Raw genomic sequence first — 7,623 nt, 5'->3', positions numbered from 1 at the left:
GGCAGACTAGTGTCATTTCATTTGAGGGGGTTATAATGTATTTTTTTCCCCGCAATGTACTGCTCTGGAATTCAGCAGCATACTGTAGAATTTAAAGCAAGTATAAAAACTGTCTGCCTTTACAATTATCAACTTTGAGTGTGTCCTGGTTTTGTGGCCTTTTGTAGTAAAGGGAAAGCTTTACATAAACTAAATGAAAAAAGTTTCTTCCAAGCCGCTCATTAATCTCTCCTTGAGCCTTCTGCTTTTTAAACAACTGATAAGGGACTCAGCTGTTACGATACTAAAATACATAAATAAATGTTCAGTTTTACAGGTTTTGTTGTACAGCAGTTCCTAATAAAATTGAGTGAAATTTATAGTAGATTCTGTACAGTGGAATTAATTTGCTTTGTTCTGACTCCTTACCTGAGAGAAGTGCTAAAAAGAAGGAAGAGTAGCTGTGAGCCAGTGTGCCTTAACAGAAGACAAAAAGATTGCAATATCAGTGGCAGTTATTGCTTATCTCAGTGCAAATAAAGCAACTAGCATTGAAAATCCTGCACAAATGCAGATCTTTTTCCCAGAAAATGTGCAGTTTAGTTTGAGTGAGGGCCCCATCTACACTGGCAATTTGAAATGGAAATTTGGGGCTCTTCATCTAAGGCAGTTGGCTAACGGGGACTGTTGCACCATTTAGCTATAGTCAGATGGGTAATAGTCAAGATAAGCGTTACTAAAATAATGGTAGGAGCCATCGCATTTCTACATGATGCCTTGTTGTTGCTGCATTGATCTTAGCATCTAGGTTTGTTAAGGCCTGGAAGCTTACAAAAGTATGCTCGTTTGGGGATTAATGCGTTCAGATTAGGGCAAGTTGTATAGCCTCTTTCAACAATTGCCTATTCTGAGAATATGACTTCTCTGTATATTCTGTATTTTGGTGTTGCCAGCACTGCTTAAGAGTCCACTGTTCCCATTGCTTGGTTTATCTAGAGGTTTGCCATTGTTACAGAAATATTGTTATAAGCATCTCGTGCTACTTTTCATTATGAAACCACTGCTGTGCCATCAGGGGCTAAAAACAAGAGATGGAGAGAGCTGATTGCTCTAACTATATGTCTTCCTGAAAAGTGTTATGATGTCCTGCCCCCTCTGGTGGCTGCTCAATTCAAGACCCATAATTAAGATGAAAAATACAGTATTTCCCAGAAATGCTATGTGTCCCCCTGTGCTCCCTTCAGCCAATTCAGCTTTTAAAAGAGATCAAGCTGTGGGATGGGGTTAAGAGTAGGAAACTACCTACGTCGGGAGGTAATTGCATTGGAAGTTCCCCAGTAGCTTTGCAGGGTTGAAGCGGCAGCATGTGTGTTAACTTTCCACGCATTTTTCAACAGCATTTCATGTTTATACTTAAATTTTTTTCTAGTAAGAGCACACTTTTCAGTTGAAGTCACTCTTAGCAACAAGATACTTTGAAGAAGCTTGCAAAATAAACAGAGAAAAACGATGGCTCTGTTTGGTGTGAGTTGCCTTTTTCCTTTTCTTTGCTTGTCTTCCAGAGACAAGAGTGAATGCCTTAAAAACTATTGTTTTCTGCTTTGGTGGTCTTTTTGGCAAAAGCTTAAGCTATTCTGAGTTTGTGGAGCAACTGAAATAATGTTGAGTCAGTTATTTTTCTCCTGATGGTTATGTTTATATTTTCCTTGAGAAGAAAAACTGTTCTATCATAGTAAAAGCAAACAAACAAAGAAGATAATTTTCCCATGCTTGAAGGGTAAGAGAATCACCAGTTAAAGAAACCTGACCCTTTCTAAAAGCAACCGGAACATGGCATTTCTGTCTGCCGCTCAATCTTTGAATGCTGAAAAAAAGCATAATGTGTCCATGCTATTGATGAAATATACACAGCACGATTTTGTAAATAAACACTAGATTTGCCAAACAGTTGTGGTATGGATAGTGGATCTTTGTCTCCTGGTGTTTGCCTTGATTCTTCTGCAGTGCTTAAAACTTGGCGCCGGTCTTCCCAATCTCGGCCAGGAGTCTCTGACTTCTTCCACCTTGTCTGCTCCACCTGCCAGCTCCTTGACTTCTTGCACTCTATCCTGCTGCTGAACAAGGATAATATATTTCTCCCGCACTGGCTGTATTTGTATAAGGGCAGCAAAGGTTTTGTAAAGAGTAGATGCTAGTATGAGGTGGAGAAAATCTCTTTTAAGTCTGGACTGCGGGAGGTTGGAGGATGGTCAGTTCTTACAGATTGAGAGACTGCAAGTCTCTGGCTATATGAATTGTGGATTGGAGGACAGGCAGAAAGAACTTTTTTCTGTCTGCGGAAGAACCATCTCTGTGGTGTACGTCTGTGCTATCTGAGCTATCTGAACTAGCTGGCAAAATCTGCAGTAGTAAAATTAGAGAGATGATAGCACTGCACCACCTCTAGGGTAGTTGTTAGTACATCGAGAACAGATTTGCCATGCTAGCACAAAGCCTGAACTACACACTCTTCTCCTCTAACTATCAGGTTAGGGGGATGATGCTGATTTTCAAGAACAGTTCATTAACCAAAATAAACTTAGAATCGAACAATCCAGTTCTCTAGCTTGTGAGTACCAGCTGCTAAGGAATTCCTAGCCTATTTGACTACGGCTACATACACAGTAAGGAATTGTATTACTTTAGCGACGCAAGGATAGGGAGAATAGTACTGGTGTCTCATCTGTGGAAGCTTGTGTCTGGAAGGTAGTATCTGTCACTGGAAGTGGAATTTTTTCCTGTAAATTTCCCATGCCGGAGCGTGGACTGCCTTGTTTGTTCATTGTGCATGCTAGTCCAGCAAACATTCAATGTTTGCTCTAATCTGACACGCGGTTTTGGCTTCCAGAGTTTAGAATTGAAGGATATACAGTATTGTGCTAGAAAGACATCATGTACCATAATGTTTTATAGTAATTTATGTCTTTGATATAGAGGAAAATCTGTAGTGCAGGATTTGATTTTCAGATCTTTGCATCTATACGGTCTTCTTGCTTATTTCTGTTAGAAAAGATTACAAAGACATCTCTCAGTTGTTGAAGTAACATGTATAAAGTAAAAGACAATCAGCTGTGGGCATGCAGTTTTGTGACCCAACTTTTGCAAGCCAAGGATTTGCCTGCAGAATGCAGGAATGGGATCTGCATGTGTTTGTGTTTAAATGTAACATATATATATATGTGTGTGTGTGTGTATTAAAAAAAAAAAAAAAAAGATTTGCCTGTTCTTTCTGGGCTTTCATATTCTAGAGGTGTGTGACATTACTCGAATTGGTGCTTGTACGTGATGCCAAAACAGCATCTAGAATTGCAAAATTTAAGCACTAGATTGAAAGATTCAGCTCTTTGAGTCTCTTGTTACACTTGATACTAAATCAAATGTAAATGATTAAGTTCACAATAACCTTAAACAGGTGCAGGTTTTGTTTCTACTTTAAAATGCTAACTGCGTGCTTGTAGGATTACATTTCCCTTTGTTCTTCTTAGTAAGACCAGTGTAGATGTGGATGATGTGCTTTCACTAAGTTTAGCAGTAAATATAATGTGTAAAACCAAAGGTAATATTTCCTGTTTCAACATTTCAATAAAACAAAAGGGAAAAGGGAATTGCATTAATTTCCTGAACGAGCAGGTTGCAGCGGTGTGGCTGGGCTGTGGTGGATCCGCCAACTGGACGTGGACTGAGGGGGAGAGCTCTCAGGCTCTGTGTCTACATGTGCTCTGGCTCCTTTTCTTCCTTCTCACTGATTTATTCACACGGTCTTTTTAGAAGTGGGAAGGTTTTGTCTGAATACTGTTAGATTGTGGCTGCATACATAACAGGGAACACTGAGAACAAGTGACAGATGGCAAGCAGATTTCAGTAGGAAGTCTTATTTTTTTCAAGTGCTCACAGGTAAGGAGGTTACATGAACAAATGGTAAGGATGGAAAGAGCCTTTTTGTGTGTGTTTGAACAACTTGTTGCTGTAACTCTGGTTTGAGCTATACCATGCTGTTTCTAGCTTAACAGAGTAGCACACGGTGTGATGAAATGGAGATCACTGTGAGTCAGAAACACAATAAATTATTACACTGTGTGGCTATGACAGCTCAATAGGAGCACCTATGGATGGAAAAAGCATTAGATACTTCTTTGAACACTGTTGACATGCAATAGTTTTTTACCACTTCAATGAAAACATAATCAAATGAGCACATAAAACTTGGAGAGGAAAATATTTCTTCTGTACATGAGATAAAACTGCACAAACAAATGTGTGCTATTAAGAGAACAAATTTTATTTCAAATGCAGAGCTTTAAGATTAAAAATACCATCTGTGAGTATGAAAATTTTTTTAGGAAGACTTATTGTTCTGTATAGACAAGCTTTTCAGTAAAGTGTTTACTAACACAGGAAAAATAGCTTTCTGTTTAAAATACACACAGATGGAATCAGAAGCAAAATTACCATGGTCAGTGGAGATTATATATAACTATAAGAATATCCTTCTAATTACATAGTGGATCTTTCTGTAATAAATTATTAAACCCCCCTCTAATTTTAGAATATATGTATTTTAGGAGTACACAAATCTCAATTGCTTCTTTCAGGTAGCTCAAAAGTCATGTGGTAATAGATATTCTGGACTTACAATATAACTGATAATATGTGAATTCTAATAACACAACACAGTGGTTATTTTGTAATGCTTGTATGATAATCTTAACTCTTAGGAGAAGTATTTTATACTTTCTTTGCATATCAGAGCTTTCAAAAATAAAAAAAAAATTAGAAATCTATCTAGAGATGACTTTAGCAACTGATAAATTGTTCAGCAGCAGTTTATCTGAGTTGATACGATTGAACTGTGTAGGTTTTTATTTGCAGGTCAATCTCATTAGTGCAGCTAGGCTACTTGAAATACACACAGGATAAACAAAACCTTTCTAAAACCACAGGAAGATTCAGTATCTAGAACACCCAGAAGTTGAAGAGTTAATGATGGGGCTGCACTGGATTCAGTGTATTTGCAGATGTTGCTGCAACCAACTGCTGATTTTTCTCCCATCCTGTCAGGGAACTCTGCCAGCCGTGATTCATGGAATGATTTTTTTGCGCTGAGTAATCCGTGGTTTTTCTTTTTTCCTCTTCTCTCTCCCTTATTTTTACCCTAAACTAAAGTCCTATTCATTTCAGCTAAAGGGAGGGGAAGCTTCCAAAGCATTAATACAAAATATTAAATACACTGTGTTTTGAGTAGAGGAATTTTAACAAACGTTAAACTTGCAGTAATTTTACTTGGTCTCAGGCAGAGTAGTCCAGTGCAGAAAAACAGTATTATAACAGAATCAGCTTTTCGTTTTGCTAGTCATACAGTGTCACAGTTCTTTTAAGACTTCTGTACTAGTATTGCTAAAGAACATCCAACTTTTGTGCTGATATTATGCCTCCTTTCTCACAGATCGCTCTGAAAGAAATAAACCAGACTGCCGCTCTTCAGGGTAAGAACCATATTTCTGTATTTATTCTTCCCTTCTTTTCCTTTTTTCCTTAATTTTTTCCTTTTATGGGATGAACTAGGAAATTAGCCAGAAAAATAAAAATGCCATTCTTCTACTTCTCTGTTTTGGTAACACTAATGAAATACCAAAATAACTTTGTGTTAAAGGTAATTGTTTTATATTCCTTATGGGCAAAATTTTCCAAGGAATTAACAGGGCTTACTACACTGTAATTGTGTGCACTTAAAATGCAAAGGCTTATTTATGTATCATGTACAGAGTTGTTTGGTAAAACTGTGGTTTAAGACAAGAAGCCCTCATGACTTTTGCTTCTTTGGACTGTTTGCTTCTGTAGCAAGGAAAAGAATTTTTGGTTCAGTCAAGAATAACAACACTTTACTATTTATTCCATTAACTCTGATCCCGTCATACCTAAGTTTTCAAAACTGAGAGACGCAAACAAACAGATATTAAACAAAATGCACACACACAAACATTTTATGTTTATTTAGAATTTCGATCAGCAATTGCCGTGAACTGCTAACATATTGATTTGCAAGGCCACGTTTTCCCTTAAGCTTCTGAATATTCTGTAGTTTTTTTAAAAAATCTCTTTCTTTTTTGCCTTATTTCCAAACTCTCCCTCTCAATTCTCCACCAGGGAATAGGATCTTGTCCATGTCCTGTGGTGGATAATGGAATTTTAATGAAGTAAAGTGATAGAGCAGGCCAGCTAACACTGGCTCTCCCACTCCTTTGTGAAAAACCTTTCCAAAGGATGCCCCTGGTGTCCAGTCTTCTGACATGACATGACCTTTTCATTTGATTTTTACAGTCTGATTTTTTTTTTCCTGTTACATTTTTACAGTACAGTGGGGTAGCTTTTATAGCTAGAAGAACAGAGGGAACTGTAGGCTCTTCTTATAGCACAGTTGATGTGTTGTATCTACCGTGTGATGTGATGGAAGAGAGGATGCTTTTCCCTTCCCTCCCATATCTGCAACAGCACTGTAGCTGTTTCCCGCAGTGTGTTTAAGTTGCAGGGGAGTATTGCCTTTGATTACTTATATCTACTTAAAACATCAATCACTGTATTTCCTTTTATAATTAAAAATACTTAACTTTTTTCCTTAAAATGATGTAGTTACAGTCTACATGTTTGAACTTTTGTTAGATCGCATCATATTACAATAATGTCAAATAAATCTAAATCATTATCAAAAGGAAATCTAATTTTATCAAATTGTTTAGATAAAGGTTGAAACAGTTTCAGTCTGTTCCCCTTTCTTCTGGCTGGTCCTTCCCACTGGTACCTTTTTGCTCTGAAGTGTATTTTAGAAGTTCTAATTTGGAACCAAAAGCAAAGTAAAACTTTTTTTTTTTTAAAGTTTTTTTCTATGGAATTGGAATTTCAAATGTGGACAAGCCCTGACAATAAAGCAGTGCCCTAAGTTGTCTGGGTTACAGATTCCAAATTCTCACGTGGAAAGCACAAAGAAATTAACAGTATAATGTAGGTTGCTCATAATGTTGAGAAAAATGCAGCTTTCAATAGTCTTTCATTCCTGTCAGTTATATGTGTGATTTCTAACCATATCTATGTATCTTCTGCCCCCTTCTCAATCTCAGTGGCCATTGTATCATGATAGTTCTGCTTTCCAGGATGAGCTATGAGGAAGAAAAGTAATTGTTTAAAGGGTAGTGTTGTTTTGTGCATGTCTTGCTGCTGCTTCTAGGCTAGAGGAGGAGCAGCCTGCCTTACTTAGATGACGTACTCTGCTAATTGATACTGCTACACTCTGTGGTTCATCTCTCATTATAGTTGGAAGCATAATCCTGTGGTGACAAATTGCTGGGTGAGATTCTTACCCCCAGTCTGGCCATATCATGTCTGGGAAAAGAGCTGCGGCCGCGTGAAGACCAGAGCCCCTTGCTATAAGAACTGGGTGAAAACTAAATAGTGAAGTATGCAAGACTTAATTAAAGTGCAAAGCACACTTCTCTTGTAACATGGGCAGCATTTCAGAGCTGTTTGAGTTCTACTGGGGACAGTTTTATGGCTTACGCCATTTTATGATGAGCTACTACATCTACGACACTTTCCTCTCTGGGGCAGCTCATG

At 37.8% G+C, this 7,623-nt stretch overlaps 1 long non-coding RNA gene across 1 annotated transcript in view; it reads left to right on the top strand.

The window, feature by feature from the left end:
* Positions 1–5,458: 5,458 nt before the first annotated feature.
* LOC103921763 overlaps positions 5,459–7,623 on the top strand; it is a 28,038-nt gene continuing 25,873 nt past the window's right edge. The window contains exon 1 of the long non-coding RNA XR_663861.1: positions 5,459–5,501. This is a non-coding gene — a long non-coding RNA (uncharacterized LOC103921763). The remainder of the gene's footprint in view (positions 5,502–7,623) is intronic.

Source organism: Pygoscelis adeliae, unplaced genomic scaffold (assembly GCF_000699105.1).
Source record: "Pygoscelis adeliae isolate BGI_AS28 unplaced genomic scaffold, ASM69910v1 Scaffold67, whole genome shotgun sequence".
Lineage (NCBI taxonomy): Eukaryota > Metazoa > Chordata > Aves > Sphenisciformes > Spheniscidae > Pygoscelis > Pygoscelis adeliae.
The sequence above is the reverse complement of the archived record's forward strand: the minus strand, read 5'-3'. Positions and strand labels throughout refer to the sequence as shown.